Below are 20240 nucleotides of genomic sequence, written 5' to 3' on the forward strand. Positions count from 1 at the left end.
GAGCTGGGCCTGGTCAGTATGGCTGTTGCTTCTGCCTACTCAAACTTTGGCTCCCAGAACCAACAGAGACGTGTGTCTGCTCAGATACCTACCCGGGAGAATGGAGACCCACCTGAGGGTGTGAGGTCAGCCTGGGCGGCTGGTGTTGCCTGCCCTGTCCTCATCCCACCCAGCCTGCTTTCCCCTGGGATGTGGATACAACCGGCCCACAGACTTCTGACCCCACATCCGCCTCGGTTTGCTTGAGGCAGACACACCCCAAGAAACCCCCATCCACACACACAGGCAAAGGACCGAGTGTTTCCGGGTGGCATGGGAGAGGTGGCCTGGCCCGGCCTGGGGCTCCCTGTGTTACCTTTCTGTTTCTCTGGGCAAAGGGCCAGAGGCCTCTCGGCGGGGGCCCTGAGCCAGCGTCCACAGGGTTCCCACACACTCTGCCTGTGAGCTCTCCTGAGGCCCCGGCCTCTGGGCAGGGGCAAACAGCAGAACATCTTGGCAGCAAGTGATCTGGCTGGGGCTCATCTCCACCCTGGAGGCCTGGATACCTGTGTTCCGGGTTCTGTTGTTTTGTGTTGCCAGGAAGTGACATCATTTCCTGGGGTTTGTGCTGAGGTCCCTTCCCCAAAGCTCCCCAAGAAATCTCTTGGTTTCTGACTGCTGAACCCCCCCCCCCCGAGGCCATGTGCAGGCACAGAGACGCCCACACAGCTCACCCTGCATCCTTGGGGCGCCCTGGATCAGCCAGGGCCTGAGCTCGGAGGACCCCGCTGCTCTCAGACCAGACCCCTTTTTCTCATAAGTGATGTGGCCCTGGACAAGCATATGCCCCTCAGGGTTTCCCCAGTCTCTCCATCTGCAGAGTGTGGATCACTCTCTCATCTGCCTCCTAGGTCTGTCGGCCTATGATCACCTCCGTGCCTTTCAACCTTGGGCTGATATGTCTCGGAGCTTGTGCACTGAGACTTCCAAAAGAAGAATTCAAATAGGGCTGACATACCACCGAATGGGGCAGAACATGGCCTGGATGGGTTCTGGACCTAGGAAAAAGCAGTCGTCTCGCCTTCCTGATATTTCAAGATCCCACCCCGAAACACACACACACACTGTGGGAGATCTTGAGGTAAGATTCAGACCTCTCCCCTCCAATATAGAACAACCTTCGTCACCCTCCTGTTCCACTGAGATTCTGGCTCAAGTGTCCCACCTCAGTCTCTAGGGGAGATCAAGGCTTCCCCTATGATGCCTCCCAGGCTTCTCTCTTTTACTCTCATCCCCTTGGGTCATTTCCCCCCTTGCAGTGTGAATGGGCCTCTCATTGTTTCAAACCTGGAGATTGATTCATGCAAATTCTGTGAAATCTTATCATTTCCTCTCTCCTTTTTCAGTCTCTCTCTCTAGATGTGTCTGTTTCTTATCCTTCCTAAATTCAGTCTATTAATTTTTCCCTCTCTCTCTTTCTCTCTTGTGTATGCATGCCTATGAATATATGTATGCATGTCTATTGTTAGCCTAGGTTTAAGTTTTAGGTTTTAGTTTTCAGTGAGATAAAGGATTGGGATTGGAGTTGCTGTGAGGGGAAGGGATAGGGGTGATGCTCTTGTTTCTGGTTGACTGAGTGATGTGAGTTCTTAGTCTCTTTTTCATATCAACCCCTCCTCATAGACACCACTTGCAAATAGTCTCTCATATTCAGTTTGCTACCTTTTAATTTGTGAATGCTTAGCCTTTTTTGTTGCAAAGCTGTTCAATTGCATAGAAGCCCCTGGTGTTCTTTGGTTTCCTGTTTCCCTTACTTGAAGAGACCCATTTTTGCTTCCCACACCAAATGTTAAGGAGCCTAAGGCACGTGCTTATTTCAAGGAGTTTCAAACCTCCCTTGTGGCTCATCCGGTAAAGAGTCCACCTGCAAGGCGGGAGACCTGGGTTCGATTCCCGGGTTGGGAAATCCCCTGGAGAAGGGAAAAGCTACCCGCTCCAGTATTCTGGCCTGGAGAATCCAATGGCCTGTATAGTCCATGGGGTTGCAAAAAGTCAGACAAAACTGAGCGACTTTCACTTTCACTCAGAACTTCTAGCTTTGGGTTGACGTGTGTCACTGATTTTGTGGTGCTATGAGAACAAAAGGCAATGTGATTCTTCAGATGCAGCCATCCAGTTTTGCCATGGCCCTTTCTTGAAGAGGCTTTTGTGTTCCCATTTGCAGATTCTCCCCTCCTTTGTAGTAGGTGAATTGACCATAGAAGCTTGGGTTTATTTCTTGGACTCTCAACTCTGTTGTACGGATCTGGATGCGTGTGTATGTTTGTGTGCCCAACACCACACTGTCCAGATGATCCTAGTGTAGCAGTCTAGTTGGCTATCAGGCATCCTGGTAGACCCATATCAGGCCTTCTTTCCTTAGACTGTACAGACAATATAGGCTCCTTTGTGTTTTCATACCCATTTTGGAGTTCCTTGGTTTAGTGCCCTGAGAACATTGCTTGGCAACTTGAGAGGAATAGCACGGACCCTCTGGATTGCCTTCGGGGATGTGACATCATTTTACCAATAGGAATCCTTCCAATCCATGAGCTCAGCTTATTTTCCATCGGATCATGTGGATATCATCTTCTTTCATCCATCTCTTGCAGTTTTCTGAGACCAGGTCCTTCCCTCCTGGGTTAGATGGACTCCTGGGTATTTCCTCCTAGTGTATGTCATTGTCAATGGGGTTGATACTTACCTTCTCATTCTAAGAGTTTGTGGTGAGCATTGGAAATGCAAACGATTTTCCCCCCTTCCCCTCTGTCCATCTCTCTGAGCCACCAGGTAGAACAGGCGTAGTCAGGGTCACACGGGGCTCAGGGAGTGCAGCTAGACTGTGTTTCTCAGGCCCTCAGTGCTGGGCATCATTCGCTATACTCTCCATGAACCTTCCTTGGTCTGGTGTCCCTTCAGACCTCTCCCTAGTTTTAATAACCTTGCTTGTGTTCTTTGTCTCTTTGGAGACACATCCTTTATCAGCTGTGTGTTTGCAAGTGTTTGTCTGCCAGTGTGTGACGTATCCTTTGCGTTTTTTCGTAAGGTCTTTACCAGAGTGGAGACCTTTGATTTTGCACAGTCCACAGTATTGCCTTTTTGTGCATTGCCTTTCTGTATTGTTTCTGAAGACTCCAAGCTCATGTCTAGCCTCTGCTCGATTTTCTGCTGGATTTGTGAGATGTTTGGCATGGAAAATATGTCTCAGAAAAATTCGAAACGAATTTGGTGTAAGGTGTCAAGTTTCCATCCTCATTCATGTCATCCCCTCTGGTTTTCAATTCATCGCTCCTGAACTCCTTTGGAGACGTTGTGGGAAGTTTGGTTGCCTTTCAGTTTGAATTCCTGCTCTTTAACAGATTCACCCAGTTCTGCCAGCAGGGACACGGTAAAGGGTGAGTGAGGGGCAGCCTGCCCTCCCAGCACTGACCACACTGTGTGGTGAGTGTTGCTCTCCCCTCTGGGAGCCCCAGGCCACAGGCATCCCAGTGAGTAGCCAGCTCTGTTCGCAGCTGAAAGGAGTTAGTCTCTCAGGAGCCTCTGTGAGGTTGCCTTTGGGTCTCCCCGGGTGGGAGTTTACAGTGACAGGACCCATTGCACTGCAAGTGAAGTGAGAACCCATATGACATCCGCCACTGCTCCTAAAGAGATGCACCTGAGGCCCCTTGAAGGTCCTGCACAGAGAGCTCTTTAGTGGACATGCTGGAAACTCTGTTTCCTCGTGGGCTGCCCAGGGCAGGCTCTCAGCAGTCCAGACACAGACCACGGTGATGACCGGCTCTGCTCTCTCCAAAGGGTTTTCATTGGTGTGTATCCTCATCTGAGCAGCCAGGCCATGTGTACTGCCTCTCCTTGCAACTTCTAGGCCAGGGCTCCTAGGCTAGAACTCTCAGGTCTAACTTGTAGAACTAGGCTACACCGGCCAAGTGCATTGCCTGTCCTCGCAACGTCACAGCTCTCTTCTCTTCTTTACTGCACATTGATTTTCAAGAGTGTGTTTGGGCCACAAGGATGTTGGGTCTTTCTCTAGCCTTATCTCATGAAGTTGAGACAACCTCATTGTTTCTGGTTGTTCCTGTGCTCTGTTTTTCCCATTCTCTTTCCTGGCTTCTTTTTGTGACTTTGTTTGTGCCTGAGGAAGAGCTCAGCATTTCTCTTCTGCCTGAGACATCACACAACAGTAATGCCCACCTGGAGATTAGTTGCCAAAAGGACCTCGTTTTGCAGATGACATCTTGAAATCACCTGCACTGCCGTTTCTGATACACAAAGGCTGCCCTAAAGGAAATAAAAAACAAGTCCCAAGTCTAGTCTTAAAATATGTGGGCTGTCTAATGAAACCACCTTTTCTATGATTTCATTGATAGGCATTAACTGGAGACATCCAGAATATGGGAAGACACTGAGATATGAGAGAATTAAAGGTTGTCAGGGGCAAGGGAGGAACAGGGAGTGCTTGAGGTGAATACAGGATTTGCAGGGGGTGAGGGAGGGTTGGTTGTGGAGAATGAAAGAGTCCCAAACTAGAAAGTGGTGATGGTTGCAGAGGATCGTGAAGGTCCTTAATGCTCCAGAAGCGTACCACCTAACATCAATTTTATTGATTAAAAATTTAAGGAAAAAATACACAAATCTGTGACAAACAAAATAGAAATCAAGAAAATAAAATACAGAAAAACTGAATGAAAAGAAGCTCAGGGGAAGCGAATTCAATCTCCACTGGGTAGAAAGTGATTTGATGGCATCCACGGGTGGCAGAGAGGGATGGAGGATGCAAAGGCAAACCCTCCCCTGGACACGGTGTTTCCAGAAATGGAAATTTGGAAAGGGCTCTGGGTCTCTGTCCAGAGCAGGGGTCGATTCTCCTTGCAGAGGTGGGTCAATCATCGTGGGCATCTGGGTCTTGGGCAGAAGCCAGGGCAGGCTCTCCCTTCAGAGGTGTTCTCTTATCCCCTGACTCAGGTTCTCCTGCCAAAATCCGAGCACGGGCAGGCAGAAGCGAACATGTAGGTGGAGGTGGAGGTTCTCCCCCGGGGATTGGAGCATTGGTGCCTGGGCCTGAGGGTCCTGCTTGCACAGAGATCTGATCTTCCCAGTGTGCTGGCCAATACCCAGTTGGCCTGGTGTCTATGGGAAGGCATGTCTCAGGTCTCGATCTCCTCTCAGTGGATCCCTGAGTCCTGGACAGGTAGCAACCACCTCTGTAGAGACAGGGCTGGGAAGTGGAGCCTGGTTGAACCTGGGGGCTGGTGCTGGAGCTGTGAGAGAAGAAAAGGTTACCCACAGGCCTGCCTTTGCCCTTTGCCTCTCTGGAGACAATTCTACCCTGAGCTGTGGAGACAATTCTCAGTTTAGGAAGTCACAATAGGATGTCGTCCTGCCTGCAGTCCACCAAGCAGAAGGTCTGAGGCCAGCCTTTGCTCCAGGTCCAGCACCAGCTTTGGGGGACTCCTCCTGTGTAGCTCAGGACTCCTTCCCCACACACTCACATGCACCAGCACCTCCTCACCTCTGTGCTCACCGTGCTGGGCTCCTGGTCCTCCTGCTGCCTCAGAGGCAGAGGTTCTCAGGGCTCTGGGTCGGACCCGGGCGTGCTGAGCTCCGTGGCAGCCTGAGACTGGGCCGCCGGGTGTGTCTTGGGTGGTGAAGGGGCAGCAGGCCTTCCCTGCTTCCTCTTCATTCCCAGTTGGGCTGAACCCTCTGTGGGCTCGCTCACCTGGAGGCTGCACTAGGCCTCAAGGGCGGGGGGTGGTGCTCCGACCCCTCCCTCGGGGAGGTGGATGGGGTGTCCCTCTCATCGGCCATATCCAGTGGGAAGCTCTGCAATGACAGTGACCATCAGCCAGCCCTGCTTGGAGTTTTCTGAGCTGGGCCTGGTCAGTATGGCTGTTGCTTCTGCCTACTCAAACTTTGGCTCCCAGAACCAACAGAGACGTGTGTCTGCTCAGATACCTACCCGGGAGAATGGAGACCCACCTGAGGGTGTGAGGTCAGCCTGGGCGGCTGGTGTTGCCTGCCCTGTCCTCATCCCACCCAGCCTGCTTTCCCCTGGGATGTGGATACAACCGGCCCACAGACTTCTGACCCCACATCCGCCTCGGTTTGCTTGAGGCAGACACACCCCAAGAAACCCCCATCCACACACACAGGCAAAGGACCGAGTGTTTCCGGGTGGCATGGGAGAGGTGGCCTGGCCCGGCCTGGGGCTCCCTGTGTTACCTTTCTGTTTCTCTGGGCAAAGGGCCAGAGGCCTCTCGGCGGGGGCCCTGAGCCAGCGTCCACAGGGTTCCCACACACTCTGCCTGTGAGCTCTCCTGAGGCCCCGGCCTCTGGGCAGGGGCAAACAGCAGAACATCTTGGCAGCAAGTGATCTGGCTGGGGCTCCTCTCCACCCTGGAGGCCTGGATACCTGTGTTCCGGGTTCTGTTGTTTTATGTTGCCAGGAAGTGACATCATTTCCTGGGGTTTGTGCTGAGGTCCCTTCCCCAAAGCTCCCCAAGAAATCTCTTGGTTTCTGACTGCTGAACCCCCCCCCCCCCCCCCGAGGCCATGTGCAGGCACAGAGACGCCCACACAGCTCACCCTACATCCTTGGGGAGCCCTGGATGCAGCCAGGGCCTGAGCTCGGAGGACCCCGCTGCTCTCAGACCAGACCCCTTTTTCTCATAAGTGATGTGGCCCTGGACAAGCATATGCCCCTCAGGGTTTCCCCAGTCTCTCCATCTGCAGAGTGTGGATCACTCTCTCATCTGCCTCCTAGGTCTGTCGGCCTATGATCACCTCCGTGCCTTTCAACCTTGGGCTGATATGTCTCGGAGCTTGTGCACTGAGACTTCCAAAGGAAGAATTCAAATAGGGCTGACATACCACCGAATGGGGCAGAACATGGCCTGGATGGGTTCTGGACCTAGGAAAAGGCAGTCGTCTCGCCTTCCTGATATTTCAAGATCCCACCCCGAAACACACACACACACTGTGGGAGATCTTGAGGTAAGATTCAGACCTCTCCCCTCCAATATAGAACAACCTTCGTCACCCTCCTGTTCCACTGAGATTCTGGCTCAAGTGTCCCACCTCAGTCTCTAGGGGAGATCAAGGCTTCCCCTATGATGCCTCCCAGGCTTCTCTCTTTTACTCTCATCCCCTTGGGTCATTTCCCCCCTTGCAGTGTGAATGGGCCTCTCATTGTTTCAAACCTGGAGATTGATTCATGCAAATTCTGTGAAATCTTATCATTTCCTCTCTCCTTTTTCAGTCTCTCTCTCTAGATGTGTCTGTTTCTTATCCTTCCTAAATTCAGTCTATTAATTTTTCCCTCTCTCTCTGTCTCTCTTGTGTATGCATGCCTATGAATATATGTATGCATGTCTATTGTTAGCCTAGGTTTAAGTTTTAGGTTTTAGTTTTCAGTGAGATAAAGGATTGGGGTTGGAGTTGCTGTGAGGGGAAGGGATAGGGGTGATGCTCTTGTTTCTGGTTGACTGAGTGATGTGAGTTCTTAGTCTCTTTTTCATATCAACCCCTCCTCATAGACACCACTTGCAAATAGTCTCTCATATTCAGTTTGCTACCTTTTAATTTGTGAATGCTTAGCCTTTTTTGTTGCAAAGCTGTTCAATTGCATAGAAGCCCCTGGTGTTCTTTGGTTTCCTGTTTCCCTTACTTGAAGAGACCCATTTTTGCTTCCCACACCAAATGTTAAGGAGCCTAAGGCACGTGCTTATTTCAAGGAGTTTCAAACCTCCCTTGTGGCTCATCCGGTAAAGAGTCCACCTGCAAGGCGGGAGACCTGGGTTCGATTCCCGGGTTGGGAAATCCCCTGGAGAAGGGAAAAGCTACCCGCTCCAGTATTCTGGCCTGGAGAATCCAATGGCCTGTATAGTCCATGGGGTTGCAAAAAGTCAGACAAAACTGAGCGACTTTCACTTTCACTCAGAACTTCTAGCTTTGGGTTGACGTGTGTCACTGATTTTGTGGTGCTATGAGAACAAAAGGCAATGTGATTCTTCAGATGCAGCCATCCAGTTTTGCCATGGCCCTTTCTTGAAGAGGCTTTTGTGTTCCCATTTGCAGATTCTCCCCTCCTTTGTAGTAGGTGAATTGACCATAGAAGCTTGGGTTTATTTCTTGGACTCTCAACTCTGTTGTACGGATCTGGATGCGTGTGTATGTTTGTGTGCCCAACACCACACTGTCCAGATGATCCTAGTGTAGCAGTCTAGTTGGCTATCAGGCATCCTGGTAGACCCATATCAGGCCTTCTTTCCTTAGACTGTACAGACAATATAGGCTCCTTTGTGTTTTCATACCCATTTTGGAGTTCCTTGGTTTAGTGCCCTGAGAACATTGCTTGGCAACTTGAGAGGAATAGCACGGACCCTCTGGATTGCCTTCGGGGATGTGACATCATTTTACCAATAGGAATCCTTCCAATCCATGAGCTCAGCTTATTTTCCATCGGATCATGTGGATATCATCTTCTTTCATCCATCTCTTGCAGTTTTCTGAGACCAGGTCCTTCCCTCCTGGGTTAGATGGACTCCTGGGTATTTCCTCCTAGTGCATGTCATTGTCAATGGGGTTGATACTTACCTTCTCATTCTAAGAGTTTGTGGTGAGCATTGGAAATGCAAAGGATTTTCCCCCCTTCCCCTCTGTCCATCTCTCTGAGCCACCAGGTAGAACAGGCGTAGTCAGGGTCACACGGGGCTCAGGGAGTGCAGCTAGACTGTGTTTCTCAGGCCCTCAGTGCTGGGCATCATTCGCTATACTCTCCATGAACCTTCCTTGGTCTGGTGTCCCTTCAGACCTCTCCCTAGTTTTAATAACCTTGCTTGTGTTCTTTGTCTCTTTGGAGACACATCCTTTATCAGCTGTGTGTTTGCAAGTGTTTGTCTGCCAGTGTGTGACGTATCCTTTGCGTTTTTTCGTAAGGTCTTTACCAGAGTTGAGACCTTTGATTTTGCACAGTCCACAGTATTGCCTTTTTGAGCATTGCCTTTCTGTATTGTTTCTGAAGACTCCAAGCTCATGTCTAGCCTCTGCTCGATTTTCTGCTGGATTTGTGAGATGTTTGGCATGGAAAATATGTCTCAGAAAAATTCGAAACGAATTTGGTGTAAGGTGTCAAGTTTCCATCCTCATTCATGTCATCCCCTCTGGTTTTCAATTCATCGCTCCTGAACTCCTTTGGAGACGTTGTGGGAAGTTTGGTTGCCTTTCAGTTTGAATTCCTGCTCTTTAACAGATTCACCCAGTTCTGCCAGCAGGGACACGGTAAAGGGTGAGTGAGGGGCAGCCTGCCCTCCCAGCACTGACCACACTGTGTGGTGAGTGTTGCTCTCCCCTCTGGGAGCCCCAGGCCACAGGCATCCCAGTGAGTAGCCAGCTCTGTTCGCAACTGAAAGGAGTTAGTCTCTCAGGAGCCTCTGTGAGGTTGCCTTTGGGTCTCCCCGGGTGGGAGTTTACAGTGACAGGACCCATTGCACTGCAAGTGAAGTGAGAACCCATATGACATCCGCCACTGCTCCTAAAGAGATGCACCTGAGGCCCCTTGAAGGTCCTGCACAGAGAGCTCTTTAGTGGACATGCTGGAAACTCTGTTTCCTCGTGGGCTGCCCAGGGCAGGCTCTCAGCAGTCCAGACACAGACCACGGTGATGACCGGCTCTGCTCTCTCCAAAGGGTTTTCATTGGTGTGTATCCTCATCTGAGCAGCCAGGCCATGTGTACTGCCTCTCCTTGCAACTTCTAGGCCAGGGCTCCTAGGCTAGAACTCTCAGGTCTAACTTGTAGAACTAGGCTACACCGGCCAAGTGCATTGCCTGTCCTCGCAACGTCACAGCTCTCTTCTCTTCTTTACTGCACAGTGATTTTCAAGAGTGTGTTTGGGCCACAAGGATGTTGGGTCTTTCTCTAGCCTTATCTCATGAAGTTGAGACAACCTCATTGTTTCTGGTTGTTCCTGTGCTCTGTTTTTCCCATTCTCTTTCCTGGCTTCTTTTTGTGACTTTGTTTGTGCCTGAGGAAGAGCTCAGCATTTCTCTTCTGCCTGAGACATCACACAACAGTAATGCCCACCTGGAGATTAGTTGCCAAAAGGGCCTCGTTTTGCAGATGACATCTTGAAATCACCTGCACTGCCGTTTCTGATACACAAAGGCTGCCCTAAAGGAAATAAAAAACAAGTCCCAAGTCTAGTCTTAAAATATGTGGGCTGTCTAATGAAACCACCTTTTCTATGATTTCATTGATAGGCATTAACTGGAGACATCCAGAATATGGGAAGACACTGAGATATGAGAGAATTAAAGGTTGTCAGGGGCAAGGGAGGAACAGGGAGTGCTTGAGGTGAATACAGGATTTGCAGGGGGTGAGGGAGGGTTGGTTGTGGAGAATGAAAGAGTCCCAAACTAGAAAGTGGTGATGGTTGCAGAGGATCGTGAAGGTCCTTAATGCTCCAGAAGCGTACCACCTAACATCAATTTTATTGATTAAAAATTTAAGGAAAACATACACAAATCTGTGACAGACAAAATAGAAATCAAGAAAATAAAATACAGAAAACCTGAATGAAAAGAAGCTCAGGGGAAGCAAATTCAATCTCCACTGGGTAGAAAGTGAGTTGATGGCATCCACGGGTGGCAGAGAGGGATGGAGGATGCAAAGGCAAACCCTCCCCTGGACACGGTGTTTCCAGAAATGGAAATTTGGAAAGGGCTCTGGGTCTCTGTCCAGAGCAGAGGTCCATTCTCCTTGCAGAGGTGGGTCAATCATCGTGGGCATCTGGGTCTTGGGCAGAAGCCAGGGCAGGCTCTCCCTTCAGAGGTGTTCTCTTATCCCCTGACTCAGGTTCTCCTGCCAAAATCCGAGCACGGGCAGGCAGAAGCGAACATGTAGGTGGAGGTGGAGGTTCTCCCCCGGGGATTGGAGCATTGGTGCCTGGGCCTGAGGGTCCTGCTTGCACAGAGATCTGATCTTCCCAGTGTGCTGGCCAATACCCAGTTGGCCTGGTGTCTATGGGAAGGCATGTCTCAGGTCTCGATCTCCTCTCAGTGGATCCCTGAGTCCTGGACAGGTAGCAACCACCTCTGTAGAGACAGGGCTGGGAAGTGGAGCCTGGTTGAACCTGGGGGCTGGTGCTGGAGCTGTGAGAGAAGAAAAGGTTACCCACAGGCCTGCCTTTGCCCTTTGCCTCTCTGGAGACAATTCTACCCTGAGCTGTGGAGACAATTCTCAGTTTAGGAAGTCACAATAGGATGTCGTCCTGCCTGCAGTCCACCAAGCAGAAGGTCTGAGGCCAGCCTTTGCTCCAGGTCCAGCACCAGCTTTGGGGGACTCCTCCTGTGTAGCTCAGGACTCCTTCCCCACACACTCACATGCACCAGCACCTCCTCACCTCTGTGCTCACCGTGCTGGGCTCCTGGTCCTCCTGCTGCCTCAGAGGCAGAGGTTCTCAGGGCTCTGGGTCGGACCCGGGCGTGCTGAGCTCCGTGGCAGCCTGAGACTGGGCCGCCGGGTGTGTCTTGGGTGGTGAAGGGGCAGCAGGCCTTCCCTGCTTCCTCTTCATTCCCAGTTGGGCTGAACCCTCTGTGGGCTCGCTCACCTGGAGGCTGCACTAGGCCTCAAGGGCGGGGGGTGGTGCTCCGACCCCTCCCTCGGGGAGGTGGATGGGGTGTCCCTCTCATCGGCCATATCCAGTGGGAAGCTCTGCAATGACAGTGACCATCAGCCAGCCCTGCTTGGAGTTTTCTGAGCTGGGCCTGGTCAGTATGGCTGTTGCTTCTGCCTACTCAAACTTTGGCTCCCAGAACCAACAGAGACGTGTGTCTGCTCAGATACCTACCCGGGAGAATGGAGACCCACCTGAGGGTGTGAGGTCAGCCTGGGCGGCTGCTGTTGCCTGCCCTGTCCTCATCCCACCCAGCCTGCTTTCCCCTGGGATGTGGATACAACCGGCCCACAGACTTCTGACCCCACATCCGCCTCGGTTTGCTTGAGGCAGACACACCCCAAGAAACCCCCATCCACACACACAGGCAAAGGACCGAGTGTTTCCGGGTGGCATGGGAGAGGTGGCCTGGCCCGGCCTGGGGCTCCCTGTGTTACCTTTCTGTTTCTCTGGGCAAAGGGCCAGAGGCCTCTCGGCGGGGGCCCTGAGCCAGCGTCCACAGGGTTCCCACACACTCTGCCTGTGAGCTCTCCTGAGGCCCCGGCCTCTGGGCAGGGGCAAACAGCAGAACATCTTGGCAGCAAGTGATCTGGATGGGGCTCCTCTCCACCCTGGAGGCCTGGATACCTGTGTTCCGGGTTCTGTTGTTTTATGTTGCCAGGAAGTGACATCATTTCCTGGGGTTTGTGCTGAGGTCCCTTCCCCAAAGCTCCCCAAGAAATCTCTTGGTTTCTGACTGCTGAACCCCCCCCCCCGAGGCCATGTGCAGGCACAGAGACGCCCACACAGCTCACCCTACATCCTTGGGGAGCCCTGGATGCAGCCAGGGCCTGAGCTCGGAGGACCCCGCTGCTCTCAGACCAGACCCCTTTTTCTCATAAGTGATGTGGCCCTGGACAAGCATATGCCCCTCAGGGTTTCCCCAGTCTCTCCATCTGCACAGTGTGGATCACTCTCTCATCTGCCTCCTAGGTCTGTCGGCCTATGATCACCTCCGTGCCTTTCAACCTTGGGCTGATATGTCTCGGAGCTTGTGCACTGAGACTTCCAAAGGAAGAATTCAAATAGGGCTGACATACCACCGAATGGGGCAGAACATGGCCTGGATGGGTTCTGGACCTAGGAAAAGGCAGTCGTCTCGCCTTCCTGATATTTCAAGATCCCACCCCGAAACACACACACACACTGTGGGAGATCTTGAGGTAAGATTCAGACCTCTCCCCTCCAATATAGAACAACCTTCGTCACCCTCCTGTTCCACTGAGATTCTGGCTCAAGTGTCCCACCTCAGTCTCTAGGGGAGATCAAGGCTTCCCCTATGATGCCTCCCAGGCTTCTCTCTTTTACTCTCATCCCCTTGGGTCATTTCCCCCCTTGCAGTGTGAATGGGCCTCTCATTGTTTCAAACCTGGAGATTGATTCATGCAAATTCTGTGAAATCTTATCATTTCCTCTCTCCTTTTTCAGTCTCTCTCTCTAGATGTGTCTGTTTCTTATCCTTCCTAAATTCAGTCTATTAATTTTTCCCTCTCTCTCTGTCTCTCTTGTGTATGCATGCCTATGAATATATGTATGCATGTCTATTGTTAGCCTAGGTTTAAGTTTTAGGTTTTAGTTTTCAGTGAGATAAAGGATTGGGATTGGAGTTGCTGTGAGGGGAAGGGATAGGGGTGATGCTCTTGTTTCTGGTTGACTGAGTGATGTGAGTTCTTAGTCTCTTTTTCATATCAACCCCTCCTCATAGACACCACTTGCAAATAGTCTCTCATATTCAGTTTGCTACCTTTTAATTTGTGAATGCTTAGCCTTTTTTGTTGCAAAGCTGTTCAATTGCATAGAAGCCCCTGGTGTTCTTTGGTTTCCTGTTTCCCTTACTTGAAGAGACCCATTTTTGCTTCCCACACCAAATGTTAAGGAGCCTAAGGCACGTGCTTATTTCAAGGAGTTTCAAACCTCCCTTGTGGCTCATCCGGTAAAGAGTCCACCTGCAAGGCGGGAGACCTGGGTTCGATTCCCGGGTTGGGAAATCCCCTGGAGAAGGGAAAAGCTACCCGCTCCAGTATTCTGGCCTGGAGAATCCAATGGCCTGTATAGTCCATGGGGTTGCAAAAAGTCAGACAAAACTGAGCGACTTTCACTTTCACTCAGAACTTCTAGCTTTGGGTTGACGTGTGTCACTGATTTTGTGGTGCTATGAGAACAAAAGGCAATGTGATTCTTCAGATGCAGCCATCCAGTTTTGCCATGGCCCTTTCTTGAAGAGGCTTTTGTGTTCCCATTTGCAGATTCTCCCCTCCTTTGTAGTAGGTGAATTGACCATAGAAGCTTGGGTTTATTTCTTGGACTCTCAACTCTGTTGTACGGATCTGGATGCGTGTGTATGTTTGTGTGCCCAACACCACACTGTCCAGATGATCCTAGTGTAGCAGTCTAGTTGGCTATCAGGCATCCTGGTAGACCCATATCAGGCCTTCTTTCCTTAGACTGTACAGACAATATAGGCTCCTTTGTGTTTTCATACCCATTTTGGAGTTCCTTGGTTTAGTGCCCTGAGAACATTGCTTGGCAACTTGAGAGGAATAGCACGGACCCTCTGGATTGCCTTCGGGGATGTGACATCATTTTACCAATAGGAATCCTTCCAATCCATGAGCTCAGCTTATTTTCCATCGGATCATGTGGATATCATCTTCTTTCATCCATCTCTTGCAGTTTTCTGAGACCAGGTCCTTCCCTCCTGGGTTAGATGGACTCCTGGGTATTTCCTCCTAGTGTATGTCATTGTCAATGGGGTTGATACTTACCTTCTCATTCTAAGAGTTTGTGGTGAGCATTGGAAATGCAAAGGATTTTCCCCCCTTCCCCTCTGTCCATCTCTCTGAGCCACCAGGTAGAACAGGCGTAGTCAGGGTCACACGGGGCTCAGGGAGTGCAGCTAGACTGTGTTTCTCAGGCCCTCAGTGCTGGGCATCATTCGCTATACTCTCCATGAACCTTCCTTGGTCTGGTGTCCCTTCAGACCTCTCCCTAGTTTTAATAACCTTGCTTGTGTTCTTTGTCTCTTTGGAGACACATCCTTTATCAGCTGTGTGTTTGCAAGTGTTTGTCTGCCAGTGTGTGACGTATCCTTTGCGTTTTTTCGTAAGGTCTTTACCAGAGTTGAGACCTTTGATTTTGCACAGTCCACAGTATTGCCTTTTTGAGCATTGCCTTTCTGTATTGTTTCTGAAGACTCCAAGCTCATGTCTAGCCTCTGCTCGATTTTCTGCTGGATTTGTGAGATGTTTGGCATGGAAAATATGTCTCAGAAAAATTCGAAACGAATTTGGTGTAAGGTGTCAAGTTTCCATCCTCATTCATGTCATCCCCTCTGGTTTTCAATTCATCGCTCCTGAACTCCTTTGGAGACGTTGTGGGAAGTTTGGTTGCCTTTCAGTTTGAATTCCTGCTCTTTAACAGATTCACCCAGTTCTGCCAGCAGGGACACGGTAAAGGGTGAGTGAGGGGCAGCCTGCCCTCCCAGCACTGACCACACTGTGTGGTGAGTGTTGCTCTCCCCTCTGGGAGCCCCAGGCCACAGGCATCCCAGTGAGTAGCCAGCTCTGTTCGCAACTGAAAGGAGTTAGTCTCTCAGGAGCCTCTGTGAGGTTGCCTTTGGGTCTCCCCGGGTGGGAGTTTACAGTGACAGGACCCATTGCACTGCAAGTGAAGTGAGAACCCATATGACATCCGCCACTGCTCCTAAAGAGATGCACCTGAGGCCCCTTGAAGGTCCTGCACAGAGAGCTCTTTAGTGGACATGCTGGAAACTCTGTTTCCTCGTGGGCTGCCCAGGGCAGGCTCTCAGCAGTCCAGACACAGACCACGGTGATGACCGGCTCTGCTCTCTCCAAAGGGTTTTCATTGGTGTGTATCCTCATCTGAGCAGCCAGGCCATGTGTACTGCCTCTCCTTGCAACTTCTAGGCCAGGGCTCCTAGGCTAGAACTCTCAGGTCTAACTTGTAGAACTAGGCTACACCGGCCAAGTGCATTGCCTGTCCTCGCAACGTCACAGCTCTCTTCTCTTCTTTACTGCACATTGATTTTCAAGAGTGTGTTTGGGCCACAAGGATGTTGGGTCTTTCTCTAGCCTTATCTCATGAAGTTGAGACAACCTCATTGTTTCTGGTTGTTCCTGTGCTCTGTTTTTCCCATTCTCTTTCCTGGCTTCTTTTTGTGACTTTGTTTGTGCCTGAGGAAGAGCTCAGCATTTCTCTTCTGCCTGAGACATCACACAACAGTAATGCCCACCTGGAGATTAGTTGCCAAAAGGGCCTCGTTTTGCAGATGACATCTTGAAATCACCTGCACTGCCGTTTCTGATACACAAAGGCTGCCCTAAAGGAAATAAAAAACAAGTCCCAAGTCTAGTCTTAAAATATGTGGGCTGTCTAATGAAACCACCTTTTCTATGATTTCATTGATAGGCATTAACTGGAGACATCCAGAATATGGGAAGACACTGAGATATGAGAGAATTAAAGGTTGTCAGGGGCAAGGGAGGAACAGGGAGTGCTTGAGGTGAATACAGGATTTGCAGGGGGTGAGGGAGGGTTGGTTGTGGAGAATGAAAGAGTCCCAAACTAGAAAGTGGTGATGGTTGCAGAGGATCGTGAAGGTCCTTAATGCTCCAGAAGCGTACCACCTAACATCAATTTTATTGATTAAAAATTTAAGGAAAACATACACAAATCTGTGACAGACAAAATAGAAATCAAGAAAATAAAATACAGAAAACCTGAATGAAAAGAAGCTCAGGGGAAGTAAATTCAATCTCCACTGGGTAGAAAGTGAGTTGATGGCATCCACGGGTGGCAGAGAGGGATGGAGGATGCAAAGGCAAACCCTCCCCTGGACACGGTGTTTCCAGAAATGGAAATTTGGAAAGGGCTCTGGGTCTCTGTCCAGAGCAGGGGTCCATTCTCCTTGCAGAGGTGGGTCAATCATCGTGGGCATCTGGGTCTTGGGCAGAAGCCAGGGCAGGCTCTCCCTTCAGAGGTGTTCTCTTATCCCCTGACTCAGGTTCTCCTGCCAAAATCCGAGCACGGGCAGGCAGAAGCGAACATGTAGGTGGAGGTGGAGGTTCTCCCCCGGGGATTGGAGCATTGGTGCCTGGGCCTGAGGGTCCTGCTTGCACAGAGATCTGATCTTCCCAGTGTGCTGGCCAATACCCAGTTGGCCTGGTGTCTATGGGAAGGCATGTCTCAGGTCTCGATCTCCTCTCAGTGGATCCCTGAGTCCTGGACAGGTAGCAACCACCTCTGTAGAGACAGGGCTGGGAAGTGGAGCCTGGTTGAACCTGGGGGCTGGTGCTGGAGCTGTGAGAGAAGAAAAGGTTACCCACAGGCCTGCCTTTGCCCTTTGCCTCTCTGGAGACAATTCTACCCTGAGCTGTGGAGACAATTCTCAGTTTAGGAAGTCACAATAGGATGTCGTCCTGCCTGCAGTCCACCAAGCAGAAGGTCTGAGGCCAGCCTTTGCTCCAGGTCCAGCACCAGCTTTGGGGGACTCCTCCTGTGTAGCTCAGGACTCCTTCCCCACACACTCACATGCACCAGCACCTCCTCACCTCTGTGCTCACCGTGCTGGGCTCCTGGTCCTCCTGCTGCCTCAGAGGCAGAGGTTCTCAGGGCTCTGGGTCGGACCCGGGCGTGCTGAGCTCCGTGGCAGCCTGAGACTGGGCCGCCGGGTGTGTCTTGGGTGGTGAAGGGGCAGCAGGCCTTCCCTGCTTCCTCTTCATTCCCAGTTGGGCTGAACCCTCTGTGGGCTCGCTCACCTGGAGGCTGCACTAGGCCTCAAGGGCGGGGGGTGGTGCTCCGACCCCTCCCTCGGGGAGGTGGATGGGGTGTCCCTCTCATCGGCCATATCCAGTGGGAAGCTCTGCAATGACAGTGACCATCAGCCAGCCCTGCTTGGAGTTTTCTGAGCTGGGCCTGGTCAGTATGGCTGTTGCTTCTGCCTACTCAAACTTTGGCTCCCAGAACCAACAGAGACGTGTGTCTGCTCAGATACCTACCCGGGAGAATGGAGACCCACCTGAGGGTGTGAGGTCAGCCTGGGCGGCTGGTGTTGCCTGCCCTGTCCTCATCCCACCCAGCCTGCTTTCCCCTGGGATGTGGATACAACCGGCCCACAGACTTCTGACCCCACATCCGCCTCGGTTTGCTTGAGGCAGACACACCCCAAGAAACCCCCATCCACACACACAGGCAAAGGACCGAGTGTTTCCGGGTGGCATGGGAGAGGTGGCCTGGCCCGGCCTGGGGCTCCCTGTGTTACCTTTCTGTTTCTCTGGGCAAAGGGCCAGAGGCCTCTCGGCGGGGGCCCTGAGCCAGCGTCCACAGGGTTCCCACACACTCTGCCTGTGAGCTCTCCTGAGGCCCCGGCCTCTGGGCAGGGGCAAACAGCAGAACATCTTGGCAGCAAGTGATCTGGCTGGGGCTCCTCTCCACCCTGGAGGCCTGGATACCTGTGTTCCGGGTTCTGTTGTTTTATGTTGCCAGGAAGTGACATCATTTCCTGGGGTTTGTGCTGAGGTCCCTTCCCCAAAGCTCCCCAAGAAATCTCTTGGTTTCTGACTGCTGAACCCCCCCCCCCGAGGCCATGTGCAGGCACAGAGACGCCCACACAGCTCACCCTACATCCTTGGGGAGCCCTGGATGCAGCCAGGGCCTGAGCTCGGAGGACCCCGCTGCTCTCAGACCAGACCCCTTTTTCTCATAAGTGATGTGGCCCTGGACAAGCATATGCCCCTCAGGGTTTCCCCAGTCTCTCCATCTGCAGAGTGTGGATCACTCTCTCATCTGCCTCCTAGGTCTGTCGGCCTATGATCACCTCCGTGCCTTTCAACCTTGGGCTGATATGTCTCGGAGCTTGTGCACTGAGACTTCCAAAAGAAGAATTCAAATAGGGCTGACATACCACCGAATGGGGCAGAACATGGCCTGGATGGGTTCTGGACCTAGGAAAAGGCAGTCGTCTCGCCTTCCTGATATTTCAAGATCCCACCCCGAAACACACACACACACTGTGGGAGATCTTGAGGTAAGATTCAGACCTCTCCCCTCCAATATAGAACAACCTTCGTCACCCTCCTGTTCCACTGAGATTCTGGCTCAAGTGTCCCACCTCAGTCTCTAGGGGAGATCAAGGCTTCCCCTATGATGCCTCCCAGGCTTCTCTCTTTTACTCTCATCCCCTTGGGTCATTTCCCCCCTTGCAGTGTGAATGGGCCTCTCATTGTTTCAAACCTGGAGATTGATTCATGCAAATTCTGTGAAATCTTATCATTTCCTCTCTCCTTTTTCAGTCTCTCTCTCTAGATGTGTCTGTTTCTTATCCTTCCTAAATTCAGTCTATTAATTTTTCCCTCTCTCTCTGTCTCTCTTGTGTATGCATGCCTATGAATATATGTATGCATGTCTATTGTTAGCCTAGGTTTAAGTTTTAGGTTTTAGTTTTCAGTGAGATAAAGGATTGGGATTGGAGTTGCTGTGAGGGGAAGGGATAGGGGTGATGCTCTTGTTTCTGGTTGACTGAGTGATGTGAGTCCTTAGTCTCTTTTTCATATCAACCCCTCCTCATAGACACCACTTGCAAATAGTCTCTCATATTCAGTTTGCTACCTTTTAATTTGTGAATGCTTAGCCTTTTTTGTTGCAAAGCTGTTCAATTGCATAGAAGCCCCTGGTGTTCTTTGGTTTCCTGTTTCCCTTACTTGAAGAGACCCATTTTTGCTTCCCACACCAAATGTTAAGGAGCCTAAGGCACGTGCTTATTTCAAGGAGTTTCAAACCTCCCTTGTGGCTCATCCGGTAAAGAGTCCACCTGCAAGGCGGGAGACCTGGGTTCGATTCCCGGGTTGGGAAATCCCCTGGAGAAGGGAAAAGCTACCCGCTCCAGTATTCTGGCCTGGAGAATCCAATGGCCTGTATAGTCCATGGGGTTGCAAAAAGTCAGACAAAACTGAGCGACTTTCACTTTCACTCAGAACTTCTAGCTTTGGGTTGACGTGTGTCACTGATTTTGTGGTGCTATGAGAACAAAAGGCAATGTGATTCTTCAGATGCAGCCATCCAGTTTTGCCATGGCCCTTTCTTGAAGAGGCTTTTGTGTTCCCATTTGCAGATTCTCCCCTCCTTTGTAGTAGGTGAATTGACCATAGAAGCTTGGGTTTATTTCTTGGACTCTCAACTCTGTTGTACGGATCTGGATGCGTGTGTATGTTTGTGTGCCCAACACCACACTGTCCAGATGATCCTAGTGTAGCAGTCTAGTTGGCTATCAGGCATCCTGGTAGACCCATATCAGGCCTTCTTTCCTTAGACTGTACAGACAATATAGGCTCCTTTGTGTTTTCATACCCATTTTGGAGTTCCTTGGTTTAGTGCCCTGAGAACATTGCTTGGCAACTTGAGAGGAATAGCACGGACCCTCTGGATTGCCTTCGGGGATGTGACATCATTTTACCAATAGGAATCCTTCCAATCCATGAGCTCAGCTTATTTTCCAT

The sequence above is a fragment of the Giraffa tippelskirchi genome, chromosome 9 (assembly GCF_054371585.1).
Source record: "Giraffa tippelskirchi isolate mGirTip1 chromosome 9, T2T-mGirTip1v1.2.pri, whole genome shotgun sequence".
In the NCBI taxonomy this organism is placed as follows: domain Eukaryota; kingdom Metazoa; phylum Chordata; class Mammalia; order Artiodactyla; family Giraffidae; genus Giraffa; species Giraffa tippelskirchi.